At 44.8% G+C, this 20,312-nt stretch overlaps 1 long non-coding RNA gene across 2 annotated transcripts in view; it reads right to left on the reverse strand.

Annotated features, from left to right (window-relative positions):
• LOC126639605 (uncharacterized) overlaps positions 1-20,312 on the reverse strand; it is a 55,514-nt gene that overhangs the window by 19,854 nt on the left and 15,348 nt on the right. For both annotated transcript variants that reach the window (XR_007628847.1, XR_007628846.1), the window contains exons 2-5: positions 14,946-15,062; positions 14,659-14,841; positions 7,970-13,622; positions 811-900 (exon numbers count right to left, since the gene is read on the reverse strand). This is a non-coding gene — a long non-coding RNA (uncharacterized LOC126639605). The remainder of the gene's footprint in view (positions 1-810; positions 901-7,969; positions 13,623-14,658; positions 14,842-14,945; positions 15,063-20,312) is intronic.

A 20,312-nucleotide genomic window follows, 5' to 3' on the forward strand; every position in this document is an offset into this window, starting at 1 on the left:
GGAATTGCTTTAAATTAATGGGATGTAAAAGGTAAGCCTGGTAACACAGACCAAACACAACCATTAAATTAAGGGGTTTGGAAAATTACAATTTATTCCTTCTGTTCTGGCTGCCAGGAGCACAATGGAGGGCAGAGGAGGAGAAAGTGTATCCTTGTATTTTCATCATCAGAAGAGAAGGAAAGGACAGTGGTGGCACAGGGTGAGTTCTGTCCATCCCTGCCCTGCAGCTGGGGGTTGTGGGGAGCCACTCCCAAAGCACCTGAACACTTGCATTTTCAGCCTGCCCTAATACCAGAACAGAAATTATTGCTCCAACGTGAGCTAGACTCAAGCGTCACTAAATGTCACTGTCAGATGTTATCTTTCCCTTGCCAGAAATGTGCCCAATTAACATAAAACCCAGACATTTAACATTCAGATGAATTAAATAATTAGGTAGCTAATGCAAATATCAGCCTGACACTATTAACCCTGCTTTGTACCACGAAATGCAGACCCCTTCAGATTAGGACTTTCTGATGGTTTGTATGTAGAGTATCACAAGTATTTGTTTCCAAACTCTGCCGTGATTTGTTGGAAAACCCCTCCTTTTGTTGGGATCTGAGTGAGCATCTCCCAAACCCACTGCAGCTCTACAGCCTTGTAAATCACAGCTGCAAATTCCTGACCCCACTGGAATCAGAGACTCGGGATGGGAGAGTTTGCAAAGCAAGAACCAAGAAATTTAGCTGGAAGTTAAGGAGAAGGGGAGGGATCTACCAAGATTAAACTCCTTTTGCACCAGAAAAATTGAATTAGACCTTAGACCAAGAGCAGATTTGTTCTTCCTGAGGAGAGAAACAGCCTCATTGCCTGGGCAGGAGGGCTCCCATCCCATTAAAAGCTGTCCTGGGCACCCTGAGGACACAAGGAATGGATGGGGTTCCAGCCTTGTTTACTGGGAACAAAGCCCAGCAGATATCAATCCCAGGGTGTCTGTGCCTGGGCTCCTGCTGGGGGATGTGGCTCTCTTCAACAATTAAAGGTGAAGGATGGTTTCTCTGCTGGTAATTACCTCAAAAAAATGGGATATTTGGAAGTGCAGTCCTTGAAAGTACATCCCACTCATTACCCAAGAAAAGATGACACTGGATGGGGGTGGAAGGACTATAAAATATCATTCTTGCTATAATGTCCTTAAAAAGGTGCTACCTGAGGGCTGGAAAATGGAATGGGGGAAAACCTAGACTAGATTGGGTCCTGGATCTGGAATGGGGGAGAACCTTTGTCTCCATGACCTGGAATGTTTGGTCAGGGTCCCTGGAATGCTTTCCTTTTAGGAGTACAAAGTATTGTGCAGCCCTCAGGGAACCAGGACAGACAGGAAGGAATCACTTTGGTTATGACCTGACATGTCCTGGATGAGCCATATGAGAGTACAAACCAGGAGAAAATACGGCACAGCTTGGATTTTGATGCATGATAAAGATGTATAATTCATAATAATTAAAGTAAATGCAGGGGAAAATACTTTAGGCACTTGAAAAACCCTCTTCTGAGCAACTCCAGATTAAAAGGATCTGTATTTTGCAGCCCAAGGTGGCTTTCTTCCCACTCACACCCATGAGGGCAGTGCAGAGCAGAGGCCAACCCCTTCCAGCAAAGCTCTAATTGCAGGTTCTGCTGGAGCAGAGCAGAGTGAGGGATCTCCCTCCATGGGAGAGAGGGAAAGGCAAACCCTGTGCCTGAGGGATTCATCACCACGCAGAACAGTTCACTCCCAACAGCCCCTCAGCAGCAGCACAAAGTGTCACCACACAGAATTCCAATGCACTGGAGCCAACCCCCCTCCTAATGGTGCCAGGCACAGTTTCTGGTGTTAAATAATACATCTGCTCCCACACAGCAGCACAACATCTCAGTGACGTTCAAGCCTTTAGAAAAATCCCAGTGTTTGGGCAATTCCCATCATATCAAAGAACATTTTTAATTCCAGCTGGAGGAAAGGGGTCACTCTTTGCTGGGAGTTCCCACCATCAAAGCGGGTATCATTCGATTTACATAAACCACGCAGTGCAACTCTTCTGAGAGCACAGAGCCCCAAACAGGACACAAAACACTCACCAGAATCCACAAAACCACCCCAGGAGCGTTTGGAAGTGAATCACTTGAAGCCATGTACAAACTGCTCTATCTCTAACCCCACTAGTTTACACACCCTTGTCCTTTGAACACGCTCCTCAGACTAACACCCCTCACCCAAAGAATTGTTTGGATGCTCTTAACCCAGAAATTCCCTGGCTAAAGATGGCACAGAGGATATCTCAAGATTGCAGACTGTGGCTCCTCTTACTGGGTGGGAAATGGGACTAAAATAAACATCACTGGGATACAAACACCCCAAGGTGAACACAGAGAAACTGGGAATATGATTTACACCACGGCACACTGGATACAGTTTAATCAAGAAAAACACTCCCAGTCCTCATTGGGAAATGTTTAAATACTCTGGTTTGGGCACTTCAGGAATCTGCCAGGGTTTTTATACTGCACCTGGAATTCTGCATTTGTCCCACATGTAATTGGGGAACCATGGGCAGGATGCAGTGCTGAAACAGGACTGGCAGTTCCAGGATTGCACTGCAGGTCTTTAGAAGAGTCCAGGGCTGTTCTTATTAGCCATGGATCCTGCTTTGTTTTGGGGCTATTAAATCCCAAGGACAACTCAAACTGGCAGGATTTTCCCATTTCTAAAGGAAACTTGCACTGAATGCACAATTCTTGCTCCTGGAGTAAGGGATACTGAGCTCCTGCTAGAGCAATCTGCAATCTAGGATGAATATCTGGAGGACTCTGAAATTATTGCACGTGGAAATAACTGGCACACATGGAAAAATAAAGGCTACATCAGTCCACTGGAAAGGTTAGTTCCTACCAGAAAAGAAATCAGTCAAACAGTTGAAAATCCAAGTTGATGACGCTGGACTTGTCTTTGCAAACTGCCACTGCATTTGGATCAAGCAGCTTTTGCAGCCAGGCCACAGAAGCAGATGTTCCCTGGAATTCCTAGAACAGCTGCCTCCAGCATCTTGGATGCAAAAATGTCCCTGGTGATTTATTCCTTCCATCTGATAATAATTTCTGAGGGAAAGCAGAAATATTGGCCTTTCTAGAATAGGTTCAGAAAGAAAGATTAGGGAGATCACTTGCTGTAAGTCCAGTTTCCAGTCACTGGTGTGATTGATGCTGAAGGGGCTCCTGCATCCCACAGAAAACATGGAAATGGCAGTTCCAGGGAGCACAAAGGCTGATTTCAAGGATCAGATCTGGCTTTTAATCACTGCCTTGTTTTGGGCTGCAGGTAAAGGGTTTTAGTAGAACCCCCTGGGCACAAGGGAACTGCCCACAACTAACACAAGGACAGCACCAGGATGGTAAAGACTTTTCCAAGCTGGAAAAGACTGTTAGGGAAGGTGATTCAAAACAAGATCCAAAGTACCAATGAGGAGAAGAGCCCAGAATTAATCTGTGAGAAAGAGCCTAGAGATGGCTAAACTTCAGCTGCCAGATCCAGTTAAAACAGAGCTCCACCAACACCAGCTGGAAGCACCACATTGTACCTCCCTGAACACGGGAATATTCCTGGATCAAGTGCCAGTGGCTCTGGAATTGCTGAGGCGGGTGTTCATGAGCAGCATTTTCCACTGGGGGAAGCAAGTGGAGTCCTCAAACCTGGGGTTGAGGGGGGGTAGCAGTGGAGATTCCTTTTGGGAAATGCTGGGCTTGACTCCCAGCAAAGCCAGGAGTGTGGAAGCAGAGCCTTCCATCTCCTGAGTAAGGAAAGGGCAGCAGCAGGTTCTGATCCAGTACAAACTCAAGGACTTTCACCTCAGCCCCAGAAAGTCACTGCTCAGACCTGCACAAGAAGTTCTTTCTGGGGAGAAAATAATGTCTCTATTGTCATCTCCACAGTCCCAAATAACGTCCCTTTTATTTCCGAGGATATAATTGATGCCTGGGATTTATCGAGCACGTAAAGGCCACTGTTATAATGACTTCACTAAAACTCATGAAATATTGGGGAAATGAAGAACTGCAGAGTCCTCTGGCACATTTGACTGTATTTGCAAGTAAAATCAGCTGAAGGTGTTATATAATTGGATGAATAATCAAAAAATGCTCATTAAAGCACCAGAGGATGCTGAGATAGCAAAATGCTCCGACCTTCAGTGTTTTGCACTGTCCATTTGGACTGTTCTTGTCTCCTGCCAAACAGAATAAATTCAGCTTTTGCAATTTTTTTCCAGCAACCCCCCCCACTTCCAGCTATTTCCCCCAGCCACTAAAGTGTTGTTTTATACTTCTTTAAGGTCCTTTTGAGCTCCCCATTTCACTGCTAGAAAGGGTCATCAAAATAAAAATCAAGGTATTTTCATAAGGCAGGAGGAAAAGGTTAGTAATCAATAGTTAGATAGGGGGTAATTAATCTTAAAAGACTGTTGTTCCAAGTATTTTTTTCCCAAAATATGAGACTAACACACACAGTTGATCAAGAAACTGAGTTTCTGTGGGCAAAGTTAAATGCATTTCTAACACTTGATTAGACGACATCCTAAGTAAGTACAAGTAACATCTATTATTCTGTTAGTCATAATTTCAATCAGCAGGCATCAAACATCATTAGCTAGGATGGCTTTGGGATTTAGAGATTTTTTTTTTTTTAATTGAATAACACCATGAGGTGCATATTTGGAATTATGTATCAGCTTTTCCTCCAGGGAATAAAAAAACCCCACCAGATATTTACAGGAAGAAAAACGACAAAAAAGCTCTACAATAATTCTCAACAGGAAAAAACTGAACCACAGGTCTTGAACAAGCAAAGAGCACCAGGAGTATATTTTAAGCCTGACCTTTGGGGGTCTTCTGTAGTTTACTTTTTAAAACAGAAGTAGCTCAGATTTGTGGTTTCTGTAGCATAGCAGGAGGTTCAAACGCTCATTAAGAAAAATACTATGGTAAGAGATTGTTTTTAAATAAAGAAACCCTAATTTATTATTAGAAAAACCCATTTTATGGGTTAAATACTAAAAGTTCAAAACTCCAGTGTTACCATGCACCTACTATTTTCCTTCTGTAGGATATTATTTTTGACGGTTCTTCTTCCACAACCACATTAGTACCGGTTTCTGCAGCAAAGCTTTTTTAGCTGTTCTGACATGGATCCCCACAACCCATTAAACACATGTTCTGTTCACTCCAACAGCCTCACAAAATACTGTTATTGATTTTCACAGCGAAATGATTTCCATATTAAAAATGAATGCCACGAGCAGCCGGTAACGCACCATTTCAGAAGCAAGATGGGGAAGAAAACACTAACAAGCTCTTGCATATATTTACTGGCTATTTACAAACAGCGCATGATAAATGTCTAAGGAACGTTTCATTTGGCAACAATGGCACTGCCACAGTCCAAACCTTCCTCTAAGGGCCCATCCACCACCAGCAAACCCAGCTTTGCTCTTTGACTGCCACTGCCAAGCGGTTTTGCAAAGCACAGTTTACAAGCAACAGGTGGATGCAAAGGGTTCAGTTTTATTTTCTACGACAAGATAAGCCACTTTTAATTCTGTTTATCGCTACCACGCAGGAAAAAAACCTTTAAAAGAGACCCAGGAACAGCAAAGTTTTGAGCCACAGTTCTTCCAATACTCGCAAAATGAGGCAAGAGAGGCCTTTCCACCCAAACCGGAGCTACCTCCCAGTGCAAACACAGCTCTTCCCCTCAGTCCGCCATTACTGACACGTTGGAAAAACCCACTGAAAAACCACAAACAAAGTGCCCCCTTACATATTAAAGGGCCACACTTCTCAGGGGTACTCCAGGACAAAGCAAGTGTTCCACACAAGTTGTTCCTAATTTAAATATTTTTACAGATCAAACCATTAAAAGCCTGAGAGCAAAAAACCCCACAAGAACCAACAACAAACCCCACAAAAAACCAGCACATCCAAATACACAGAACATTCAATTAAACCTCATATCCAAAGACACAGAATGTTAAATTAAACCTCCTAAAGCAGGGACATATTGAAGCCAACATAAATGCCTCACAATGTCTCATGTCTGAGTTCCAGCTCCCTTTTCCAGCCCTCTCCCCAAACCTCATGAGGGCAGGCTCAGCCCCAGGCTCTCACCTCCACAGAGCAGCATCCTGAAGCCATGAGGGATCCAAAACACAAATGTTCTGGAAACAGAGCAGGAGAACAGCCCCGTGTGGCTGCTGGAAGGGCAATGGAGCCGGGCAAGGGGTGGAGGAGGCCCAGCTGCAGGTGCTGCACCCTCAGCAGTGCCCTCACACCACAGCTGAGGGGGATCACTGCATTAGGGACGGCCCTCACAAACCATCAGGTGTTCTTCACCTGTTCTTGAACTGCAGTTTATTTCAAAGTCTTTGTATCAACTCCATAAACTGTGTTTAATGCAGACTATGGGAGTTTGTTGTTTCCTAGGATGTTTTTTGCTGTTTCATTCACTCAAGAGGGGCTTTCCACCCAATCCAGAGCTACCTCGCGGTGCAAACACAGCTCTTCCCCTCAGACCGCCATTACTGACATGTGGGAAAAAACTCCCAAACCCCACAAACAAAGTCCCCCTTTATGTGTTAAAGGACCACACTTCTCAGGGGTACTCCAGGACAAAGCAAGTGTTCCACACAAGTTGTTCCTAATTTAAGTATTTTTACAGATCAAACCATTAAAAGCCTGAGAACAAAAAAAAAACACAAGAAACAAAACTAGCAGAAAACCCCACGAAAAAACAGCACATTGAAACACACAGAAAATTCAATTAAACCTCATATCTAAATACACAGAATGTTAAACTAAACCTCCTAAAGCAGGGACATATTGAAGCCAACACAAATGTCTCACAATGTCTCATGCCTGAGTTAAAGTCCCAGCTCCCTTTTCCCGCCCTCTCCCCAGACCAGACCCCTCATGAGGGCAGGCTCAGTCCCAGGCTCTTACCTCCACAGAGCAGCATCCTGAAGCCATGAGGGATCCAAAACACAAATGTTCTGGAAACAGAGCAGGAACAACAGCCCCGTGTGGCTGCTGGAAGGGCAATGGAGCCGGGCAAGGGGTGGAGGAGGCCCAGCTGCAGGTGCTGCACCCTCAGCAGTGCCCTCACACCACAGCTGAGGGGGATCACTGCATTAGGGACGGCCCTCACAAACCATCAGGTTTAATCCAGAGCATGTGGATATCAGTGTATGGATAATATGTCCCATCCTTCCTTGGAAAATACTTATTTCCCAGATTCTGAACAAGGCACAATCCTTAGACAGCCATCTACTCTCCCTAAATAAGGGGAGGTTTTTTTCAGTCCTTCAGGCCTGAAAGCCCCAGTCTCAGAAGAAATAAAGGTGTTTTCACTGAGCCATATCAGACTGGTTTTCTCTGCCCTCAGTATTGTGTTTGCTGAATTCACAGTGATTTAGGAGAATACCCACATGAATATATTGTTTAGTGAAAGTAAAAATGGCACAGGGCTCTGGAAACATTGTGCCAAGTGTCATTATTGTAGTATTTTCTTATTCTGTCTCGGGGAGTAAAGTCCATTAAGTCCCTTACCCATAAAGGGGGATGGTACTGGGAAGAGGGGAAACTTCCATGGAATACATTTGTTGCCACAGAACACATGGAAAATGAAAAATAGGCCTGGAAAGCCAAATGAGAAAAAAAATCATTTTCGGGGGCTGGAGTTTACTGTGAATAGATCTTTTCAGCCCTAAGCAGTGCTAAGAAACTCAATGCTTCCCTAAGCCAGGTTTCAGCTAAAAAAAGGTGTTCTTTTATTCCTCCTTCTCCCTCATAAGCTCTGACTCCTTTCTGTTCATTCTGCCTCTTTATTCCTACACTGAGGAAAGTAAAAAAAGAGGAGTGGAGCTGGGCAAGTTTGACACTCGGGCTCAGTTCTTACCTTTGTAGAGCTTCTTTCTCTGAATGACATCTGAAAATGGAGAAAACAAACTGGAAATCTTAACAACAATAACCTTTGTGGTTTTATGTGGCAGATTGAAAAAGGCAGGAAAACAGTAACATCCTCACTGACAGCGCTTTCCCATGTGAATTCACGCAGAAAAAAATTCCTTACACTAAATAAAGCTCATGTAATGTATTCTGAAGTCATTTTCCTGTATTTAAACCAGACTTCCTTCTCTTGTCATGCTGATGTCAAACATAGGTGTGACTTGGATCACATCAGAGAGCTGGAGGCAGTTTCAGGGCTTGCTCTGCCAAACTGGATCTACCTGGAATCAGAAATTCCTGATGGTACAACCTGAGAAAAGCCCTTTTCTTGGTGGCTGGAAAATCCACTCAACAAATTCATATAATAATAATAAATAAATTGAAAAAAAATAATAACAATAAACAAGAACAGAATGAAAATAAGTTAGTCCTTCCCTAAAACACCAGGGTCACTTTCTGCTGCTGCTGCTCAACACTGAGCTGGAAAATGTCACTCCTGTTTCCATCATAATTGATTGTCTGGGATGCTTCACTTCTTCAAACATCTGTCTGCACACTGTGTACAACTTCTGTAACCTATTAATCACTGTGTTGTTTCTTGTTAACAAAGAGACCAATTTTTGTCAATACACTACTAATCAATACGTTACAGAATTTGACTGCAGCTGCAACAATCCCAAACATCTATTAATTCCATCAGAAGAAAGGCTGAGCATAAAAGCTGGAAATTGCACCCCAACCTTACAGATTCCATCCAGTTTAATTTTGTATGCATGGGCTCTATCACAGAACTAAGGATTTATGCAGTGGCTACTTGCTTGGAATGAATTACCAACAAAAGCTCAATGCTGTTTAGAAAGTCAATGAAATTCAGAGCCATGAAACTGCAACCCTGCTCCTAAAGACTCCAAGTATTGCTTTTGTATCTCTGGCTTTTATTGACAGGAACTCTGAGCTACTCAAAGACAAAAACAGCATTTCAAACACTTTCTAGGACAACCCCAGAGGTCTCAGACAGGGGTCTGGGCATGTCTGGGTGAAAGCTCCAACCTGTGGAGCTGCAAAGCATCACCTTTTCAAATCAAGGTGATTTTTCTCCATCCTTAGAGGCTGCAAAGATGCCCCAGTGCCTCCCATCCTTCAGGGGATTCTCCCAGGGAATATGTTCTCATGGGATCACGGGCTTTACATGGCTCCTTGAACTTACAGCCACAAAAATCACCCTAAAACAGGCTGCTCTTTACGTCACCAGAACTACTGGGTCATTCTAATGCCAGCCATTCTCTGCCAGGATGAAACTGATCCCTGCTGGGATTTGGGATTCATTTGGAATGCTCTGCCTACCTGCTGGATTAACAACCTTAACACTGTTCACGTGGGGAAATATCAGGTGGGAGGAGGGGGATGGAGTCAGCTGCTGCCCATGGAAATGTTTCTGGTTTAGAAACATAAGGTGACCTCAGAATTTAAAATTTTTAATTCCCAGCTGTTATTTACCCTCCTTTCAATGCTTGCTCTGCCTCCCTCATCTTCCTTGGTTAGGCATTGACCACGAATGGACTATTTTTCCCTGGGAACTGAGAGCATCTAATACAGTCTGGCTCTGAACTCCACTGCATTTCCCCGAAAAATCATTCCATGGAGACAATTTCCTGGATATGACTTTTTCATTGCAGTGTTTTCAACTCTACAGCCTTAAATATGCCTGATTTGTTTTTCCTCCATACAGGGATCTTTGTGTTTCCAAGGAAAGGTGACAACACCCACCAAGGCCCTGCAGAAAGGTCGGTGTCCATGGGACCATTTCACTGGAGACACTCTGGGAGTTTTTGAGGAGCAATTTATAAACCTGAGTTAAGGTGATTGGGCAGAGCACAGGGAAGGGGTGAAAGGACTCCTCACAACTCTGATTTCAGTGCTAACCGTACCACCAGTTAACTACCCTGTGTTTGGAATGATAACAAGCCACTGGAAGGAGGCTGGGGAGAGGGAACAGGAAGGAATAGATTAATAGATCTCCATGTTGAGCATAATTGATTTGGGGCATGTACTCCACAAACCCTTCACCAATGATTTATCTTCATTTGGTGGGCAGAACAGCGAGTTCAGGCAGGTCCCCAGAGAGCCATCCATCAGCTGCCTCATCAGCAGAAAGAAGTGGTGCCTCCTCTTGCTATTTTATCTTTCCTTTTGCTTCCATACGTGACTTCAACAAAACAGGGCATCATTTTTCTTTGAAAAATAAATAAATCACTGCGGGTTTGAAAGGGGGACCCAGCACCATCACACACTGAGCTGTTACTGAGCCAGCTCCAAAGCTGATCCTGCATCTCCCACCTGCTGAATTCCAGCTCTGCTCATCCCCTCAGACAAGGGAGAGGTAATGCCTTATTTAAACTGCTGGGGATAAAGCTTAAACAGTCTGTTCTGCTGAGGCTCTTTTGGTGCAAGGAACATTTTCTTTGAGGATTTAACAGGGGCTTTAACAGGGCTCATCACTCTGGTAATGAGCAAAATGGGAGAGACAGCAACTGATTAAAGCAGAGTGTCCAAATACCTCCAGCAACTTCCTCCTGCCTCCAAGTAAAACGCCATGGGAAGGGAGCCCTGGGCCAGGATATCTTCATTTTCCTCCAGGAAAAATTGCTGAGGAAGAGGCTTTAATCCTGGTGCTGCAGCCTTCCAAATGCAAGCCCTGCTGACCCCCCAGCACACACATCCCACTGCAATCGGCTGCACCTGCACTGGGCCTTTTCAGCACTTTGCCTCTTGCTTCCCAATGATTCTCTCAGGCACAGGGAACTTTGTAGAACCTCTGGTTCTCTCAGCAAGGGGTTTCAACGGGGTTAGGAGAAGGTGGGGAGAAGGGATGTGTGCAACACATCAGAGAGAAAGAACTAGAAGGGATTCCTCAGGAAGCTGCAGCCAGGCTCAAATTATCTCCACTAAATCAGGACAAAGGAGGATGGAATAAAAACATAACAGGCACCAAATCTGAAAAAAAAAAAAAGCCATACTGTGTCCCAATCACTCCCTTTTTGAATGATCTATTTTGTCTGCATAATTGTGAATTCTGAGTGATACAATTCTCTGAAATGCCATTTAAGAACTGCATGGGTAGCAGTATTTGCTTTCAGGTGTGTGAGCTCACTGCAATGGGCATCTCATTTATCATACTCAAATATCATATTTTTTGGGTGACATTTAAATAACACTGAAGTCCAGCAGGGCAGACAGCACATGGCAATTTTGGGAACGTTTCCTCAACTGCTTACCTTGCTTTTCCTAATTTTTGGCTGATGAGGTGGGTGCAGATGATACACGTGATCAACTCACAGTTTGGACATCTGCAATGCTGTACCTTCCTCCTGATGATAATTCCTGGACAGCTGGAAAGGCTGAGGTAGGAAGAGGTTCCTAAACACCCAAACTCCAACAATTCTTAAATGGAATTCCCTGAAAATCAATTTATCTCCTCTTGCCCTGCCAAGAGTTTGCAATCAAAGCAACACAAGGTGGGAAACAAGAAATCATTTCAATTTCTTTCTTTCAAGATGATTTCAGGAACCCTGAAACTGTGAATTCTGAAGTCCCACTGCCAGTCTGTATTTAATCTACAAAACTGGAATAACATGTGATTAGTTAAAATGAAATAGAGTCCCTGATTTATCTTTGCAAAAGACTTGGAAAAGCTGATGGTGAGAAAGGTAATTTTCCATTTGTAAAGCAGCTCCCAGCATAAAGAAGTATTTTTTTTTCCCTATAAAAAAAATTACCTAAACTGAAAAGAAATATTCCTCAGCAATGGGAAACCTGATCCTGCATGAAAGTGGGAGTAGTATAGGAATAAAATCATATATTTTCACTTTAGGAGCTGATCTGTAAACCAGAAATGCTCCTGTTTGTGATCATACATGGAGTTTGTGGATTCCTGACTTCAGTGACCAAGTGTTTGCCCCCATGGGGGATAACTGCATTCAACCTTTCATCTGCAATTTTGTACAGACCAATACATTTCAAATTGACAGTTTCCAAAGGCCAAACTCCACTGCCAAACCCTGCAAACAATTAAACTGTAAAACAAGACCAATCAGCTATTTCTCCATGAGCTGATCACCGTCCCTGCACTGAGCCCAAGGCACACAGAGCCCTGTTAGTGCTTCACAAAGAAGTGAAGTAGCAGTTTTATTCACTATACAAAATCTTCTATGAATGTTATGACTATTTAAAATCTGCTAGTGTATTTTTTATGTCCTCCATCATGGACCAGCACAATCCCCTCAGTGTTCAGTGTGATTTATCCCTGCTGAAACCAGGAACAGCTAATGGAAGAGCCCCACCCCCCGGCATTATTAATTAATGGGTGTTAATTGGGAGTTGCACATGGGAACAAGACAAGCAGCAGTGGGACAGAGGCAGGGCTGAGAACCCCACAGTGCCTCGAAAAATGGACGATGCATCTCCACTTGGGTGACCTTCCCTGTCACAGAAGACACATCATGGTGAGAAATACCAATGCTGGCACAAGTCACAGGCACTAAAATACACTAAAAGGGAAAAAATAAAGCAAGAAGTGAATATTTTCTGAGCTCAAGCATGCCCATTAATTGAAATAAATGAAACACCCCAGCCCAGGAAAGGAATGGGGTCTGCAGTGAGTGACAAGGATTCCCGTTTTGAAGGATGGCTGGGTGGCTTCCCACAGCTCCAGCTCCCTCTGGATAATCATTTCCCAGCGGGGAGAACGATAACATGTCAAAGCTTTGTCATCCTTCTTCTTCCCCTCCTCTAATTGCTGTTTTCTCTGTACACAACTGGCAGATGCAGAGCTCAGCTGGGCCTTTTGGGGTTCCCCCCAACACTGGGGGAATGGGGGATAAAGCCCCACGCAAGGATTTTGCTTTGCACACTTGGGCTTGCAGGACTAAAAATGGAACAGTTTAATGCAGTGCTGGAACATCACAGAAGTGCCAGGATATCAAGTACCTGGAGAGCTTTGAGCTGAGTTAAACAAACCCTTCTCAAAGAAGACTTTCTCATGTGAGAAAAGAGAAGAAAGAAAGATAGAAAGAGAAGAGAAGAAAAAAGGGAATTCTCATTTCCTATGGAAATAAACTGTGCTCCTCCTTCCTGGAGATTCCAGCCAGCAGATACCCACTGCAGGGATTTCCTGTGACTTCCTACCTTGATTGTTTGGATAAGGCAGCATCCCCCTGGAGAGAACCCAGAGTCACCTCTCATTCCAGCACAGTTCCCTCACACCCTTATCCCTCCAAACACCAACACCTGGCAGGGCTAATATGGAACCACACAGCCAACCTTGGCTGTAAATAAATAATCTGTAAATAAATACTATTGTTCTCCACAAACTCTCCCCATATCCCAACAAAGAGCAGCCTTTCCACGTTACATCCAGTGATTTGCTCTCAAGGATTTGGGAGCAGTCGATTTCCACTGAGCCAGAGAGCAGCTCATCAGCCGAAGGCTCTGCAGTGGCAACTTGGCAGTTTTAAGAAACATTTTTCCCATTACCTGCCAAAGTTGTTTAGGTTTCCTTCAAGGTTCGTATGTGCCAATTTATTTAAATTATTTTCCAACAGACCCTGAAAATCACGGAGAACAGAAACAAATGGATAAAGCACGGAGAGCAAGGATGTGCTGCTCCAGATTATCTGTCTCCTCGGTTCATCTCCACACCAGCATAGAAACAATATGAGTCAAATGCAAAGAAATTGCAAAAACATCAGCTTAGGCATAACAAATGGCTGTGTTACTGAGGGACACGTGCAGCTCGCAGAGAAATCCGGATTTTTGTCGTAGATCTTACGTAAGGATGGGATCGTTATGTCTTACAACAACCTCCCATTCATCTCTCCACTTTCATTCTCGGAGTTTGCGGGAAAAGCCCAGCCCAGAAAGCTGAGGACACTCCACATGGAAATGTGCAGATGTTCTCTCAGAGCCACAACACTCAGCACGTGAACAGTCCTGTGGATTCTGTACATTCAGTGCAGCAATCACAGCATCTCTATGACAACAACTCCAACCCTCTGCACAGCACATTCAGGAGGCTCCAAAGGGTAGAGCCGTCCCACTGATTCCCAGCAATTACTTCTGGAGCGAGAAATTCCTTGTTGTGATGTTTTACTAAGAATATGGATGAGGGGTGGCACTGAAACACGTAAAAATATCTATAATTTGGGATATCTGAGTACAAAAACCAAGGCAGGAGTTCATGGTGATGTCAGTGGTTTCCCTTTCCTCCCTCTTTGGGGTCACAGGCTCTTCCTGGCCCTCTGGATGAGCCCTGGCTACAGCAGCCAGGAAATCCCTTGGAGCACAAACAACAATTCATCCTCTGCAAGGCTCTCAGTGCATTTCAGCTGGTTTTAAATGAGGAAATAATAACAACAACACCAGCAAAGTCTGATCTTCTGGTGCTCGGGGTTGTTCCCTTCCAGTTTCTCAAATGCTCAGATCTGCAGGAGCACAACTGAAATGTTCTCCTGCCCCTCTCCTATGGAAGAGCACCAGGAATTGAGTGCTTTGGCCCCAGATTTGCAGCTCCAGGGAGCCCAAACTGCAGTTCAAGCTGCACCACGGACCAAAAATAGAATTAGAGAAAAGAAATGCCCTCACCTTGCACTCTGTGCCTGCTGGGCTGATCAGCAGCCATTTCCTTGCCAATGCTGCCCACAGGAGGATGCAGGAAGTGCTGGGAATTCCCTGATGGTGCATCATTCCTGCCACTGATGGCCAGGGTTTTGTGTGTCCAGCACTGAGGCACTGGCTCTGAAACAGCACCAAACCAGGTGCATTAACCTGCTCGGTACGAATGGGAGAAGAATTTAAAAATTAATTTAAAATTTACTTAAAAATCAAATTGAAGATTAATTTTAAAATACCCTCAACTACTCGATACTCACCTCCTTCATAAATTAGGAGCCTGGAGACTCAGAAATCCCCAGTGTTTCTTCTGTGGCAGGCACTGAGCAGCCCTGAGACACCTCCCAGTCCCTCTGCCAGGGCAGCAGTTACAGGCACTGACAAAAGACAAGGGACAAGTCCTTTAAATGAGTCATCCCACCAAAGCCTATTCTCTTTTTTTCCTACTTTTTCTGGCCTAGGAACGGATTGAAAGCAGTCTCCCCTGTTTCCATGGCAGCCAGAGCGGCAGCTGACGGCCTTGTTATCACAAGAACTCTCCCAGATTCCCACAGATTGCTGGGAATTGCTATTTTGTGGGTTTGTACAGTTTTTTTCCCTGTGTTCAGATGACCCTCCATTCCTGGAACCGCCAAACTAGCCCAAAAGTCTATGGTGGAGTTAAAACCTTCCTAGTGGGGATAGTTTTTAAACAAGAAATAAAACAGAACATGAATCCCTCAGAGAGAGAGAATGAAAAAAAACCTTTAAAAACCACCTTATTTTTTTTCTTACTTATCACAGGCTCAGCAAGTCTGTCTGGTGGATCCTACCTGAGCAGCATCTGCTCACACCCACTGAGGAGCAAGAGAGACAGAGCTCCTTCCCCTGGAGCTGTGCTCCCAAAAACTGCTGTGCTCCCAAAAAGCTGCTGTGCTGCCCTGGAGTTCTGAGCAGATTAATGAACGTGGGCATTTCCCACTCAGACACTTCTCCTCACTCTGAGGTTCATCTCCAGAAAGCCTCATGAATATGGAGCAGTGTCTTTCTTTTCCTTCTTTTCAGGATCTCCCAGGCTCGGTGGTTTTCAGATTTCTTTGGTTTCTAAGGTATTATTGATTCTGGGGCTTCCACTTTGATTTTCTGTACAATTACAAGTGATTGAACATTTAAGAAATGGAAGGGAATTGTCCTTTTATGGTTTCAAAGGTAACTGAACAAACCCTGGACATTATGCCTTGTGTTTTGTGATTTCTCCTGGTTTTTTCCAGGCACAGATGTGCCTGGTGACCCAAACTCACCAAGCAACTGCTCTTCCCTCAAAGAATCTGTGAGTCAGTTAATGAATAATAAAAAATCACAGGTCCTGTAGAGCTTTAGAACTACACACTGCTAAGAATGGGGCTTTTGGTACAGTGTGAAACACAAAACTGAAAAGCCTTTTCCCCACATTTAGATATTAACGTTTCTAGATGTAAAAATGTTGTTAGAAGTGACTGTCCTGCAGACAATTACACAGGAAAATACACAGAAATAAAATCACCTGAGCTTAACCCAACTTCACCTCAAAGGAAATGGTCTTTCCTTTGGCAGACAGGGGAAGGAAAATGTGGATAGGGAATAAAGAGAGACCACTGCTCTTTAGCAACAGTAACTTCATCACTCCAGTCACCGACAGAACATTTTACTACAAGAAATAACAGACAGGAAAACTGGAGAAGATTTTCATGGTGTTTTGGGAGATGCTGCTGTAAAACATCTGAATTATCACTGAGAGGTTAAAAAAGCACTTTGGCATCCCAGGCTCTACCAGATGGTTTGTATCCTCATTTCTTGAGGAGCTGCAGAGGCACAGGGAGTATATTCCAAGAAAATACAGCCCCAGCAAAGCTCCACTTCATCCACAGAGGCCTCAACCAAATGACTGAAACGACTCCAGTTTAGCACATAATTATAAATCATTTTAGAGCCCTAACACCCTCAAGTTGAGACACTAAAAGGACAATAAAGCTGGTCAGGAGCTGCTCTCCCCAGCTAAGAAGCACCATGGAATTCACCAAACTGACTCCAGCTCCTGGGGAATGGCCTGGAATACTGAGGAACTAAAGACAGTCCATTAATTTGGGTGTGTGTGTATATATATATATATACACACACGTTGAATCTTTCCAAATGCACCTCTGTAGTAAAGTGAATTAAATACCATTGAGGGAATATTAAGCAACTGCAGAAGAAACTCTCACTCTCCCTAATTTCCTTCTCTGTGTCTCAGGTAGGTAGATTATGAGGAATTGGCTCTCAGGGAGGAAACCATTTCAATCTTGCCCAAGAGAACAGCACTAAGCTGTGCCAACAGCCCCAGTTTGTGCATGAGGAGGGATCAGAGGGCTGTGGAAGGGTGGGATGGGGCTCCTCTCCAAAGGCAGGGGGTGACACTGGAAAGCTGCTGTGCCTGTGCTGCTCTGCAATCACCACACACGCTCCTCTCCTCCCTGCCCAACCCTGGCAGGGCAAAGCCATTCCTGCACTCCAGCATAAACCAGAATAAACGACTGAGAGAATGAATTCTTTGTGTCTGATGTGTTCTGCTTCTCCCCACTGTACAGTTTAATCCAATAGTGCTGCTCCACACAACTGATGGGATTTATCGGCCTCCCCTGCAGCTCATGTTTTTATTTGGAAATTGTTATCTTATTGATTAGATTTTTCATAGACTTCACATTAAGTTGCTTCTATCTCCTCCAAAACACTCTCCACACTTCATTTTGTCCACAGTGCGGCTCTACTTATCAAATATTATAACACATAATTTTATATAATTACAGTATACAACATAAAGTGAATGCAAGGTTCAGGGTCAATTTGAAAGATTAAAAGTAAGATTTCAATTCCCCTGGATGAAAGTGACTTCTGAAAAAGTAAATTATTCCTCTTTAGCTCAGATTTACCCCTTCAAGCTTTCTGCTCACCAGAGATGTGAAAGGATTTCACTTTTCACTCCTGGCCACAGAACGGCCCAGCAGAATATTAAAAGCTGAAATAATGGGTGAGACCTCAAGAGTTATTGCTGCTATTTACAAAGTACCAGGAGCGGGTCCTGCTTTCAATTATTTCTGGAGTTACTCCACTGAGTGTGATCCCCTCTTGCCCTGCATAATTTGTACATCAAAATGTACCCAGTGTGGCTTCAAAGTACTCCCGACCCGCTCTGGGCACATTTCGGCTCGATGGGATGCTGATGAACAGCCCCCAGAGAGACACTTGTTCCTCAAAAAGATGCTTTAGGCTAACAGGAAATATCACCAATAAACCTTCTGTGCAGTTGAGGGGGGGAAAGAAGCTGTATTTCTAACGTGCCCTGTCAAGGCAGTTGGTTACAGTTTTTATTGGGTTTAATGGGACATGTTTGGTTTCTGTTGAAAATGCAGTGGAAATGGGACATGGGTTTCACAGAATAGAACACCAACATCTCTTACTCAGACATTATTATCTCTTAAAATACGATTTTTAGCCCTGGAAAACCACAGGAACACACAGTCTGTGGCTCAGAGAGGTTACACACAGCTGCAGTGCCTGTGCCCACGCTGAGGTGGCAAAGGAGAAGGAGGATGAGGAGGAAAAGGACCAGGGATTCAGGGACCTGCTGCCCCCAGGCCTTTGGCTCCCAGGTGGTGTAAGGACAAGGATGGATCCCAAGAGCCATTCCCTGGGTGGGAAATGCTGGAGCAGGGTGACCATCACCCTGCTGTGGGGGTCAGGAGGGGAAGAAGGGTCTGTGCTGGCCAAGGGTCACCCACAGAACTCTGGAAGGTGCCAGCACCAGGAATTGTCTGCAGGGGGCTCTGAGGAGAGTCTGGGATGCCCACAGCTGGTTCCAGTGGTTTCCATCCAGCTCCAAGGGCCCTGAGAGCCTTCTGGATGCTGGAGCTGTGGGACTCCTGCAGCCCATCCTGTCATGTCCTTACTAGTGGTGTGAACTCAAAGGCAGGAGGAAGATCCCACATTCCCATACAGGAGGGAGGGGAGACCTCTGTGGGATGTGTTGGGAGAGTATCTGCTGCTCTTGCCTGCAGTCAAATCACACTGGGTTGAACTGGGGTTGCAGAGGGTTCTTACAAGAGAGCTTTGAGTGAGGAGGTTGTGTCAGAGTGACCTTTGGAGCAGCCGAGGGGCTGATTTGCTCACTAGCCCATCAAAGGCTCACCACTGTCACTGCCTCTCCCACATCTTTCCCCCAGGGCTCTGCAGCTTTACTGCCACGGAGTCTGGCAGAACTCGTGGCTCTCCAGGAGTCATTTGGGCTGACTGGATCCAGAATCCCTTCACTTCCCTGCTCCTGCTCCCCCAGCAGCCCCAGAGCCTCCCACATCCCTCACCAGCAACCTCCTCGCTCCTGAGCCCAGGTGAGGACACTGGCACTGCCTGGACACCTGGCATGATAACTGGGCACTCTCCAGCCTCCTGGAGCAGAGGCAGAGCCACAAAGCCTCCTGGCAGAAGTGCTCCCATCATTCCTCTCCAAGCCCCCAAACATTCCCACCAGGAGGGAATGTTTCCCTGTTGTCTGGCTCAGTAAATAAGCTGCTGCAGCAGCACAGGCTGTTCTCATGCAGTGCTGCTGCATTTAAAAGCAGGAACTGATGGTTTTGGTTAGCCCTATGGGAAGCTGCATTCCCAGACTGCCTGTTCCTCCCTCATCCTGCAGAAAACCCAGAGACACCTCCTGCCAGGGAAATGTAGTCACAGAACTCCAGACACCTAGGTGCTGACTAGTGGAGATTATTTTCCTAGGAATAAGACCACAAAATCCCATCATGGGATGGGACAGCAGTGACACAGCACTGAAATCATAAACACTACAGATGGGGGAGTGTGTTCAATGGGTTCATCTGGCCCCTTTATTTTTCATGAGCTGATCTGAACAAATCCCACTTATTTGATCACTCATTCATGCAAAGACAGTTCTATCTATAGAGCACTTGCAAATGATGCACTGCTACTGCTGTCTCACAGGGTGAACAATCCCACAAATGAGGTGTTCTCAACTCCATTTCCTCATCAGAGACTCACGAAAACAAAGGGCATGGGAAGTGTCACAGCACTTGTGACAGAGCTCCTGCCCACCAGGAGCAGGGAGAATCCTCACCTCAGGGCAGTTTGACCTGCATGTTCCCAGGACAACAGCAGAGCTGGGGAATGACACTGCCCTGCTTTATGATGGGGATGGTTTCAGACTGGAAGAAGATGGTTTTTGCTGAAGACCTTGTTGGAAGTGAGGGGCACTGGCACCTCAGAGCAGTTTTCCCTGTGTTCTGCCAAGGGGTGGGTGGAAAAACTCCAATTAACTTCCTGAATGGCGAGTTTTTGGAGCAGCACTTTCATATAATATCACAATTGCAAACCTCATGTGAAGTTTGTGACCAGAGACCAAATTCTGCTCCATTCAAATAATAAACAGTGGGGGTGTTCACACCACTCATGACGCTGAACAGGAGACATTTCCCTCTCGTAGAACATATAAACTATAGAAAGTGCAGTTTCACCATATGAAGGATTTTTAAACTATCCCACATTCAGGCAGGAGCAGTACCTTTTCTAAAGCACTTACCCTGCAAAGACAAGAGAATTTGTTTTGAGGAGTTCTGCTC

This window comes from Myiozetetes cayanensis, unplaced genomic scaffold, assembly GCF_022539395.1.
Source record: "Myiozetetes cayanensis isolate MyiCay16 unplaced genomic scaffold, myiCay2020 scf2-11, whole genome shotgun sequence".
NCBI classification, from domain to species: Eukaryota; Metazoa; Chordata; class Aves; order Passeriformes; family Tyrannidae; genus Myiozetetes; species Myiozetetes cayanensis.